Source organism: Mauremys reevesii, linkage group 2, assembly GCF_016161935.1.
Source record: "Mauremys reevesii isolate NIE-2019 linkage group 2, ASM1616193v1, whole genome shotgun sequence".
NCBI lineage: Eukaryota > Metazoa > Chordata > Testudines > Geoemydidae > Mauremys > Mauremys reevesii.
In genome coordinates this window covers 138616603-138629087 of record NC_052624.1, presented here as the reverse complement: position 1 = coordinate 138629087, position 12485 = coordinate 138616603, and the positions used below count along the sequence as shown (strand labels likewise).

At 40.9% G+C, this 12485-nt stretch overlaps 1 protein-coding gene across 8 annotated transcripts in view; it reads left to right on the top strand.

Annotated features, from left to right (window-relative positions):
* The window catches only part of CDH18 (cadherin 18), a 623460-nt gene that overhangs the window by 286117 nt on the left and 324858 nt on the right, over positions 1–12485 (top strand). For all 8 annotated transcript variants that reach the window (XM_039526199.1, XM_039526200.1, XM_039526196.1 and 5 more), the window contains one exon: positions 1169–1239. The gene's annotated coding sequence lies outside the window, so the exon portion shown is untranslated. The remainder of the gene's footprint in view (positions 1–1168; positions 1240–12485) is intronic.

The window sequence follows — 12485 nt, the reverse complement described above, 5'->3', positions numbered from 1 at the left end:
CCAGCAGAAGGGGAACTGGCCTATGCATGACAGTGGGGTGTTTACTCCAAGACCTGCTGTTCTCGGGGGTTCTCAACGAACACCACCCCGGCCAAGGACTGTGTGACAGGAAAGTAATACAATAGGCCCAGCCTACTCATCCAAACAGATATATCACAGTTACCATCACTGCCTGCCTCCACAGGGGAGAGGGACAGTTGCTGTCACCACTGAAGCTCTCATGCAGAGGAGGTATCTGCTGCTGTTCTGTCAGAGATTACACAGCCCTATCCTGCTGCGCCTTCCACTCCACCACCATTTCAAGTAGAGAGCTGGGTCATAATTTGGGGGCAAGGCCAGAGGTGTCTTGAGGGGGGGTGGGTATGGGAGTATTGCCTTTATGTGGCCCTGGGTCTAACTTACAATGGAGTTGATTGAGAAGGGGATTCTACTTTCGTATGATGGGCAAACTACAGAGTTTAATGTTTTGGATTTGGCTTGAATTTGACTGAGATGTACACCCTGAAGCTTGAGTGCTAATTGGAATGTCATCTGATGTATCCTAGATATTTCCATAGGAAAATTTGAGGTGGACATCTCATAATCAGGGTTTCCTCCACATGTGATGTCTGCTTCCAGTCAGGCTGGAAATGTGTTCTTTTTCATATTGCACTATTTTGATTCTTGGGTTTCCAGTTGGTAACTAGAGGTGACATAGCATGGGGAATAAATTATGGAGGCGATTAAAAAAGAAAAGTTTACACAATACTCTGGGATGTTCAGGATTGCTCTTAAAAATGGCCAAAAGGAGGGTGATGGATCTGATTCCTTTTCTCGTTATGCTGAAAAACTCATCTGATTATTTTTTCTGGTCAGATTTGAACTTTATACACTAACAGAAAATGTTTATGGATAGATTTTGCACTGACACATTGTCATTAGCTTGTAGCAGGTAGGGGTTAAATGGAGTCCACTGTCAGAAGGGAAAAAAAAAGGAACTTCCATCCCTATCTGCATTTCTTTCTGAAGAGGAGTCTCAGGTGTCAACAGTATTTCCAAACAGATGTACTGATATACTACTATATACTATACTATATACTATGCTACTCTTAACTCCAGCTCTGGACAAGAGTTAAAAATCTCTCCCGTTTTGCTAATGTATGATTTGTCCTTGTCTTTTTTTTTTCAGCATTGCAGAAACAGTAAGATTGGCTTGGCAGATTGCGTGAGAGAAGGGAAGCACACAGCTACCATTGGGCAGTAAGTGCCAGTTTTAAGTGTTATTTTCGTAGCCAACCAGCAATGCGTATGGCTTCTGGTTTTGAAGTGAATGGAGATGAGCAGGACGTTCAGAGTGATTGATTTGAAACGTGTTTAGATCTGCTGCTCAGCACTGGGAGTGCTACTGTCATTTCAATCACTTTGTAACACGCACACGTGTACAATCCAAATGGCCTCTAAACTGAAGTGCTCAGAAAAATGTCAAGATAGCAATTTGGCGGTAATCAGGGACCTGGACATAAGCACTGTGCAGAAATATACAGTAAAATTATTGACATGCTCCAAATTGAAAAGTGCATTAAGCAGCATTCAGGTAAACTGGTTCAGATACCAAGAAGTTTTAAATAAATAATATTCAAAAATATTCAAAATCCCTCTAAAATTAGAGGGAGCAGTGCAGGCATGCGCACACAAATCTATGCCCTCAGAAGCTAGGAATGAAGCCATATCTGTCAGTTCTGTACGCATGCTACTAAAATGCCACTCTGTTTTATATTTCAAATGACTGTCAGCTTTGTTTGCAGTATGCTTTGCTGCTAATTTACACTGTTTTTTGGAATAATGCCAGCTTAAGTTTCTATTGCAAAATAGAAATGGCTTCTATTTTTCCCCTTGAGAAAATATCTCTGCAGCAGAATACAACATATAATAATAAACCTTAAAGGGCTTGGTGGACTAAATTTGCAAACAGCACATAATATGCTAAATTTGAGGGCTGATGGCTTACGAACATTTAGAATTATTTGCAGCTACATTAAGCCCATGAGCTGCTTTCTGAAAATAATGCAGAGATTTTGCATGTGTGACTTTTCATGCCACAATTATCAGCTTCTTAAAGCACACAACTCCCATGAATCAGTGTAAGGGTGCCATTCATGCACTAACTAGAGTTAAAAAAATTGAGAGCTATTCAGGTAGAACTGTCTGGAAATTTAGTCTGGTGCTCTATGTCTCATGGTGCTGCTTCAAGTAATTAAGGGCTGGATTGTGCCTTTCACTTATGCAGAAGTGCAGATGAATAGGTGGGAATAAGGTCTCCCCTGCCACCATCTGTGTGATTCATGTAAGAGACAGCCAGATTTGCTGTTCCTGCACTCCTGAGAGCACAGGATCTTTACCTCAGCTACTCCCCCTAGGAGCAACTGAGCAGAGAGATTGGGGAGGCGGAGCAAGGGTTCCACCATGTCCATGTTCTATCTGGTCACGCTGTGAGAAAGTATAGTATTCCTATTATGTGGATGTAATAACTGACTCTCCTCCTTCCTCCCTCCCCTCCCCCCACACACCACAACTCAGAGACCCACAGTGTCTCTAGTGCTCTCCACCTCACCCTGGGTATGGTGCTATGGACTCACACCTTGCTATGGACTCTATGCTAAAAGCTCAAGCTAGCACTAACTAAATAAACCATTAATACTAGCTTAATATAATAGTGGGAAGGAAGGAAGAAAGAAAGGAAGACAGAGAGATAGTGGCTACATCAGATAAATTACTAGGTGACATGGCGTGGTAGAAAAGATCTAATTTGCTTGAATAAATATGGGAACCACCCCTATACCAGTAGGATAGTCTGGCAACCCATCTCCTACAATCAATAAAAAGGTGCCAATCATATGTTTGACATGAAATTTATCTGAAAAAGGATCGCCTTGAAGGTATGGCTGCATTATTTCCTCAAAAATCAGCACTGGTGTTATGAATTAGAGAGGAGCATCCATAGAAATGTAAAAACAAGAGAGGTGATGATAAAACTTGTAATTAAGTGAGGGCGAAGAAGGACCAAGAAGGTGTGACCTGCAGCTCTTTGTTTGGGAGAATGTATAGAGAAACTGGAAGCTCCTGGGCTTATTAGTGGGAAATAGCCTCATTCTTAAGTCACTGGCACAAACCTCGCCTAGTCCAATAGGGACCAAACATTATTTCCACCCAGTGATTTTTTCGCACTGTGTGTGTAATAAGCAAGATAAAGGTATCCACATTAGAAAAAAAGAACAAACAAAAGAACCCCACAGCTGGTACTCATTGTTTACAGTTTTAGCAGAGGAGCTGAAGACTGAAATCCCCTAATTCACAGGATATGTCAGCCCTGCAAAATGTAGGGTGGGATTGGATAGGAAGTGTGTGGAAAGCTTGCCCTACCGCTGGCTGTGCTGTTCTTTTCCTGGTCACACATGGAGGATTTTAGACTGCAAGGCTTTCAATCCTGTGTTCTTCACAGGCAGAACAAAAATGAGGGGAAAAATAAAAACATCGGCCTAGTGTTCTGCATAATTACACAGAGAAGGGAGTATGCTGCCATTATTAATATATTGCCATTATTTTGTTTATTGCTCAAAAAGTAATTGGTGAACAAATGTGAGCAGTGTCCGTTATGTGTACGTAGCACCTACCACCACTCTTTACAGAATTTATATTATATGAATAGTCAACATTCACAGTTAAATAGTACATAAGCCATTATTTATTAAGATGTTTCCTACTCTGTCTGTTCAATGGGCCATAAAATACCAGTCAATGAAACAATAATATTCTATTCTATTTTCTCCAAACAAAATGAAGATTGGTGCCCTAATCATAGAATCATAGAATCTCAGGGTTGGAAGGGACCTGAGGAGGTCATCTAGTCCAACCCCCTGCTCAAAGCAGGACCAAACCCAACTAAATCATCCCAGCCAGGGCTTTGTCAAGCCTGACCTTAAAAACCTCTAAGGAAGGAGATTCCACCAATGAAATGTGTTCCCAAGAATCATCCTTATCCTACCAGGCATGTGTGGACAACTGCCCACTTCTGATGGACTTTGTTAGTGATGGTTGTAGGGGTGAGAACTGGAAGACATTTCAAATAAACCCAAGACTGTTTTCAACAAATGTCAGTGGTGTACAGTTCAAACATTCAGAGAGGAAAAGAGTGTTCACATTTAAATAAGTATGACCTTAAAGAAGATGATAGAATACAAAAATTCAAAAGCAAGCTGGGCCAGATCCTCACCACGAGGGGAAAACTTCCTGCTGCTCCAGTGATGCAGAGCTGCCCTAAAGCCATTGTAGCCAACTTCTGGAGGATTTCTCCAGTGCAGGGGAATCCCCAGGTAGAACAGATTTGCTGTTTCAGCTCCTACTCCAGCCTCTATCCCTGAAGCTAGAACTGGGGGCATTAGTGGGGGAAAAAAAGAGTGCCCCTGCTATCCCTGGCTGTCAAAATAGCCCCGTACAACCTTCAGGAAACTTTTTCAGTGGGTTTAGCCTGGAATGTAGCAGCCCCAAACAGCAGGGTTGCAAAGTCAGTTTACAGCCATCTTTACACCTCATCTCTGCCCCTTATCTCCTGAGCTGCAGCAAAGGATTGAGGCTATGAGCTTGATATTATGGCAGGGGCGGTGCCAACCTGAGCCTGAGAAGGAGCCAGAATTTACCAATGTACATTGCCAAAGAACCACAGTAATACGTCAGCAGCCCCTCATCAGCTCCCCTCTCAGAGCCTCCTGCCAACAGGCAGCCCCGCCAATGAGCACCACTCCCTTCCTCCCCGCACCTCCTGATCAGCTTTTTCGTGGCATGCAGGAGGCGCTGGGGAGGAGCGAGGACATGGCAGGCTCAGGAGAGGGGGCGGGAAGGGGTGGAGTGGGGGCAGGGCCTGTGGCAGAGCCAGGGATTGAGCAGGGAGCACCCCCCAGCACACTGGAAAGTTGGCGCCTGTAGCTCCAGCCCCAGAGTCAGTGCCTATACAAGGAGCCGCATATTAACTTCTGAAGAGCTGCATGTGGCTCCATGGTTGGCCATCCCTGTATTATGGTATGTTGTTTACATATTAGCACCTGTGGTCACATTTCATAAACTGCACAGTAGCTCGTTGGGGGTAACTGTACTGCCATCAATGGTCCTAAGTTTTGCCAGGAAAAGTGAAGCAAAATTAATATCCCCTTCTGTAAACATTTTATTTTATTCATCGCTAAAATCTCTGTTTGTACTAGTGTCTTGCACAATGGGGTCCTGGTCCATCACGAGGGTTCCTAGGTGCTCCAGTAATATGTACAAAATAATCTGTGTATTTTTACCAACAGTGGCAAATAATCAGAGAGGAAATACTAAGATGCAGGGATATAAAGATGTCTGATCCACAGTTTTCCTGACTGGATGAGGAATAGCAGCATCATGTTGAAGATGAGATTGTAGGACTTGTGGATTGAATATTTGTTGACTGTTTTCACCGGGAATCAGTATCATGTAAAAAGTCAGAGACCCCTTTCAATCTAATATTCTTTTTCCTCATTTTGTTGTTCAGTGGGGTCCACATTGTGCAATCTACACACATTGGTGAGCAGGTACTCACATAAGTAGTCCCATTAAAGTCAAGGGGCTAAAATTTGGCCACGTAGAAATCAGGGCAAAACTCCCATTGATGTCAGTGGAGCCAGCATTTCATCCAAGGAGTTTACAAGGACCCAATTCTACCACCTATACTCCCATTGGGACTATTTGTGATGGAATAAGGAACTACGACACACATGTGATGCTGGCAGAATCAAGCCCTAAATTATTTGAGGATTTAATTTTCTTCAAAAATGATCACAGCAGCACTATGATCATCTACTGTAACTTTCCAGTCAGATATCTTTCCTTCTGGGCTTGTAAATTGTAAACCCAACATTTGAAACCTACAATCTGTAGCTAGCACTCTTTCTTCTAAAGAGTCAAGTGTTTAGGTCATTAACTCTCAGGTTCTGGAAATCATATCGGAGAGTCTTTTAAAGCTCAAGTCTGAGTCAAGGCTCAGGGTTGAGAAAACATCTGCTTTTAATGTTTTTCCTGGTCTTGTTTGGGGTGAAAATGGAAAAGTTTGTTTTTTGTAAACATCCTAAACGTTCTGACCCTTTGGCACATCATAATAAATCACCAGAAATAAATGTGTCTGTGGGGCTAATATGTCAATAAGGGGACTAAAAATAAAATGGGAGTCAGATTTCAAAGATATCTCCAGGCTAACAATCTTAAACCCAATGAGAGCAGAGTGGTCAGCAAGTGAGAAGGGTCCAAAGAGAGAAGAGAAAGCAAAGGTAGGATCTCCTCATACCAGGTATTAAACTGACAGACTGTTCCCTAGTCTATACATCTACAGAAGGAAAAAAATATTAAAAGGAGAAGAAAGCAGCAGGGCTAAACCTTCTTAAAAAGTTAAAGGTAGTTCCAAGCTATTTCTAGGAGTAAGCAGAAAAAGAAGATGATCTGAGGAAGGAAACTGACTGGGCAAACTCAGCCTAGATTATCCGATTTCTCAGTCTTTAAAGCTCTCTGTATTTATCCCATGTCCTCAGAAGAGCAATCAAGAAAGCAGAATGGTTTCCAGAAGCAAAGAATAACAAAAGGCTGCTGAAATATGTGCAGTTAGGAAGTGATAGCAGAGAGCTGACGTATAAATTTACTCCCTTTACTTCCCACATATATGTGGCCTCTACTTCCCTTCCCTCGCCGCCATTATTTTTTCTGGATGTTCACTCCTGTTTCTTTGTTTTTTTTTTAATGATTCTTGAACATTGAGTAGGATGATGATAAATGTTCTTTCTTTTCATTTACAGGAAATAGGTTAAGATCCAGCAGATACATAGGTTATACTTCAAGTTAGCTTTGCATATAAAAAAAGTGTCTAGTAGCTTCTTTCAAATATTAAAAGAAATGTTCTCACATACAACAAGTGATCTCATATATGGCTCCTAAAATGTCCTTCAATTCATACTTGAAAGCTTCATACGTATCAAATTCTGTGTCAGATTTTATAAAGAACATTTCAAAAGAAAATTTTATACTATTTGGTTTGGTGCCAGGCTGCTAGTAATATAGTGTGAATGAGTTAAAAACAGTTTTGAAAATGAATGCTACAAATGCCCTTAACGCTTCTCAGTATATATCAATCTGGAATGCCATCAGTCTGCAGTTGACATGCTCTTCCTGCTTCCCCATTCAAAAAACAAGGCTCTGATCCTGCAAATGCTTAGGTGTATGCTTAACTTTGAGCGTATCAGTAGTCCCATTGAAGTCAATGAGCTTAAAGTTATGGTTTTAAAATTAAGGAAGTCCTAAATTAATACAGAGTCAGGGCCTAATTTCTTATGCCATTAGCTCTATTTTCCTATAAATTTCTTGAGGATTTCCTGGTTAAAATATTTTCATTGTTATTACTATTGGGCTAAATCCTTGAGGTCTCTACTCCCATTTTTACTCATAATAAATGAAAAATAAATAAATAAATGAATAAAATAAATAAATAAATAAATAAATAAAAAGTGAATTTGCCTGGGTAACAATTGACATTGGGATTTTCAGATGAGTTTAAAAGTTTGTCTGCACTTTGAGCCAGAGATGCTAATTCCAGCTGGAGGAGACATATGTGTACTAGCTCTGATCAAGCTAGTTTTCTAACAATAAAGTATAGCCATGGTGGGACATGAATGACTGGAACGGCTAGCTGCCCCAAGTACATGCCCATCTGAGACCATAGGTGTGTTCTCCAGGTGTCTAGCCCCTCACGCCTCTCATGCAAAAGCAGTTACATTCCAGTTTTAACACGCTAGTTTGATCAGAGCTAGCGTGAGTATGTCTCCTTGAGCTGGAATTTACTCCTCCAGCTCCAAGCGTAGATGAACACTAAAGGAGTTAGGCACCTAAATTCCACTTCCTTCCATTCAGTGGGATTTGGGTGCCTATGAAATGCTATGTAAATCCTAGCCTGAGTGAAAATAGAGACCACAGAATTCAGACCAAACTCATTAAGATATAATTGACTTGTTTTTAAAGATTTCTTGCTCCTTCATTTTTTTTAAAGTTGTTTATATAATAAAACACAGTTATTCAGCTGTTGCTGTCATCTGGCCAAAAAAAAAGAGAGTAAAAATAAAATTTTATACAATCAGTCTGTTTGGGCCAAAATACTGAAATGTCTTGCAGCCTCACAAAACACTGGGTAAGAAAGAAAACAAAATCCTATGTTTAACCACTGACATATATCTTACTGGGGTGAAGAGATGAATGAGAATCAAGATGACTTTAGATTGGGAGACTGTAGACTTGAATATTAATCAAAGTGTTTGTTTTGAACTAGCATTGATTTGTTGAACTGAGTACTATATGTTCAGAGAAGGGATACAAACATTTGAATAAGGACTGAAAGAGCTGGATCATCTTTAATTTCTTCTTAGCTTCCTGCCACAGGTGACATCAGTATTTTGCATGCCAAGGCAAGAGTACAAAGACTCAGCCCTGGTCTACACTAAGCTCGGGGGTCGAACTAGGGTACGCGAATTCAGCTACGTGAATAACGTAGCTGAATTCGAACTACCCTAGTTCGACTTACTTACCGCCCAGACGCGCGAAGCGAACTCCGCGGCTCCAAGGTCGACTCCGGCAACTCCTCCTGCCGCGGTGGAGTACCGGAGTTCGAACTAGCGCTTCCGGGGTTCGAACTATCGCGTCTAGATCAGACGCGATAGTTCGAACTCCGAGCAGTCGAATTCGCCGCGTCGACCGTCCCGGTAAATGTAAACGTACCCTCAAACACATGCAGCTTTTCAGAAATCAAGAAATATTAAAATAAGGGCTAGATCTTCAGCTCCTTGACTTCAGTGGACTACTTTTATTTACACTGAGATCTGGCCCAAAATATTTTGAGAGCAAACTTACTTGGTTAACCCTTTCTTCTTTTGTCCTACTATTTCATTCATCAATTTTTCCCCAGTCTTGTAGTATTTCATGATTTATAGTTTGTAACTCCTTAAAAGTGTAAAAGCAGCAAAGAGTCCTGTGGCACCTTATAGACTAACAGACGTATTGGACCATGAGCTTTCGTGGATGAATACCCACTTCGTCGGATGCATGTAGTGGAAATATCCAGGGGCAGGTATGCATCTGATGAAGTGGGTATTCACCCATGAAAGCTTATGCTCCAATACGTCTGTTAGTCTATAAGGTGCCACAGGACGCTTTGCTACTTTTACAGATCTTTAAAAGTGGGAGTTTTCACCTTTTTTATGGGGGAATGTCTTTCAGTATGCCACTGAGTTGCTGGTGCAGCTTTATCCAGGAGGCAGTCCTGTATTTTCTGCTCTAATTGATATATTTGCTATAGTAGCTTCTTATTACAATGTCGTTTTTTGCCAAAACAATGTTGGTGATTGAAAAATAGATACAGTAATGAAATAAACCCTTTAAAGCCTTCTCAAGGTTGGGAAATGATAAGGAAGAAAAAATTTGTACATAAATTATATTTATGCTTGCTTTTAGGGAAAATAATGCAAGGCAAACGAAAGTCCCTCTTATGAATAGTGTAGTCATTGAACAGAAATGTAATAATCAAGCCTACAAAGGTCTTTGGCTATTGTAAGTCATTTTTCCATGAATACATGCAATAGAAAGGGAAACATGGGAGAAACTGAAATTAGCAGAGTTCTACTTATGTGTTTCTATTGGACAAAAGATTGAACTAAACGCACAAAGCTCGATCTCTATATAGATGTAAGAGTTTTGATTGATGGTGAAACTGCATAATATTTAGGGAATGTGGCATTTCTCATTCTTAAAAACCAGAAATAATTCAATAAGCTAAGAAGTCAAAACTCTCATTATTGTGAGATTTTTCCTGTCTTGGTCCAACTGACAGTGTAGATTTTTGTGAATTGATAATTTATCCTGACATTCATATTTGGCATTTTCTCTGTGCTTGGTAGTTTTGTGTACAGTCATAGTGTGCCACCTTAGGTTGTGATTTCCTCAGTACTCACAAACTAAGCAGAGCTATGCTGGACTGGCCCTTTCCTGGGAGACCTTCAAGAAATTCCTCCACAGCAGGAAGTGGTGGTTTTGGTCAAATTAGTGCTGCTCGTATATACAATATGCTTTCTTTAAGTCTACAGATGCAGTACATTGCAAATGACCATAACTGTAAATAAAAATATTAGGAACTCTTTTTTTTTGCCCAGGACTTGTATATTGTATAACTTTTACTTCTTTGATGTGGCTATGTCTTCACTACAGTGTTAACTCGGGTGTTTGGCAGTTTGGTCTGACTCTGAGCACCTGTATTAATTTAGCCTGGGTGTGGGAGCCTACCTGCATGACTCTGACTTCACTGGTGCAGCACTCATCTGTGTGAGGCACTAGGACTTCTGGGGGCATATCCCATGGGCCTCTGAGTCTTTCCCAGTGAATTGTGGGAAAACTTGTCTGTTCTGGGCATACAGGAGAATATGGGAAGGCATTGGAGAATTATCAACTCTCAGGTGATTTAGCCTGGGTCCTCACTGCAAAGTGGGCAGATTACCAGCCCAAGTGAAAGTGTATACCCCAGGATGGGCCAATTAAAAGCACAGTCAAACTCAAGTCAGAGGGTTTTGTGTGTGGATAGGAGCCAGGTTAGAGCTCAGGTAAGAGCCTGAGTTAACTCTGCGGTAAAGACAAGGCCTGGAAACTTTGAGTTTAAATTTATCCTGACAATATATAACACAATAGCACCATGGCTCAGAAGTAAGTATGGAAAATCCAGGAACAGTCAATAGTACACAGGCAATTAGGTTAGAGGTTTGTTATAGAAGTGGATGGGTGAGATTGTGTGGCCTGCATTGTGTAGGAGGTCAGACTAGATGATCATAATGGTCCCTTCTGACCTTAAAGTCTATGAGTTCAAACTGCAGAATGGAGTTGTTTCACTGATTACTCATAAACATGTGCAATATAAATCCCATGGCAGCTCCTTAAAACAAGTGCCACAAGGTTTGCACATTCCCAAAACTAAGGTTCTGCTGAAAGCCATATGAGTTCAGAGAACACATTCAAAAGAGAAAAAAAATATTGAAACAGAAAATGTTTTTGTTCTGGGATATCAATCCACTTTATGAGTCTATTGAACCAATATGCAATAGAGAGAAACTATCAGTTTGTAAATATATCCACACATATTACTTAGCATTGTATGTATGTTCTGAGTTGGTGATATGCTGGTGCTGGGCAGAGGAAGGTGAATAATTACAAAAAAGAATCTCAACACATTATATTTCTCAGATCATAAACCCAGCTGTCAGAAAGGTGAATAATTAAATCATCATTTTTTTTTAAATTGAAATTCTGTGACTATATTGCCCACATGGTATTGCTGACTCTGGATAAGAGACTTACATGGCACATCTACAAATTGAAACATTCATTGTGCTTATCCATGCTGTAAAATTAGGCATTGTGAAAGTTATCTTGCACCTGCACTGTGGAATTTATGTTGCTAACATGTAATGGAAATTATGTAATAGCTATGCATACATTGTGAAAATTAGGATTTGCACACATTATGGAATTGTATACAGATTTGTGTTTTGCATGTATGTGTAAGAGAATTTGCCAAACACTTTTGCATTATGTATATATTTTATATGTATAGGTATATACACCTCTAACCCTATATAATGCGACCCGATATAACACAAATTCGGAGCAGCATGGGGCACGGGTAGGGTGACCAGATGTCCCAATTTTATAGGGACAGTCCCAATTTGGGGGGCTTTTTCTTATATAGGCTCCAATTACCCCCCAACCCCGTCCCAATTTTTCACATTTGCTGTCTGGTCACCCTAGGCACGGGTCACTTGCTGGAAGATTCCCTGCAGCTTGAGGTCTTCAAACCACAATTTGAGGACTTCAGTAACTCAGACATAGGTTAGGGGTTTGTTATAGAAGTGGATGGGTGAGATTGTGTGGCCTGCATTGTGCAGGAGGTCAGACTAGATGATCATAATGGTCCCTTCTGACCTTAAAGTCTATGAGTCTATATAATGCGGTAAAGCAGTGCACTGGGAGGGGAGGGGAGGGGGGGTCAAGGGGGTGGGGCTGCGCACTCTGTCGGATCAAAGCAAGTTCAATATAACAGGGTTTCACCTATAACGTGGTAAGATTTTTTGGCTCCCGAGGACAGCGTTATATCAGGGTATATAACACACACACACCCCTCTACCCCAATATAACGCTGTCCTCGGGAACCAAAAAATCTTACCACGTTATAGGTGAAACCTCGTTACACACACACACACCAAAACAAACTCAGAAGCAATTCCTGTGCTCCTGACATATTATTAGTAACAATGTGCTAGTGTACAGACTGGAAGAGAAAAAAAAAACAAACAAAAAACCCCCATAGTTTGGGGGGGGTTAAGAAGAGGTACAACAATATTAGATATAAAACACAATACTCTGCT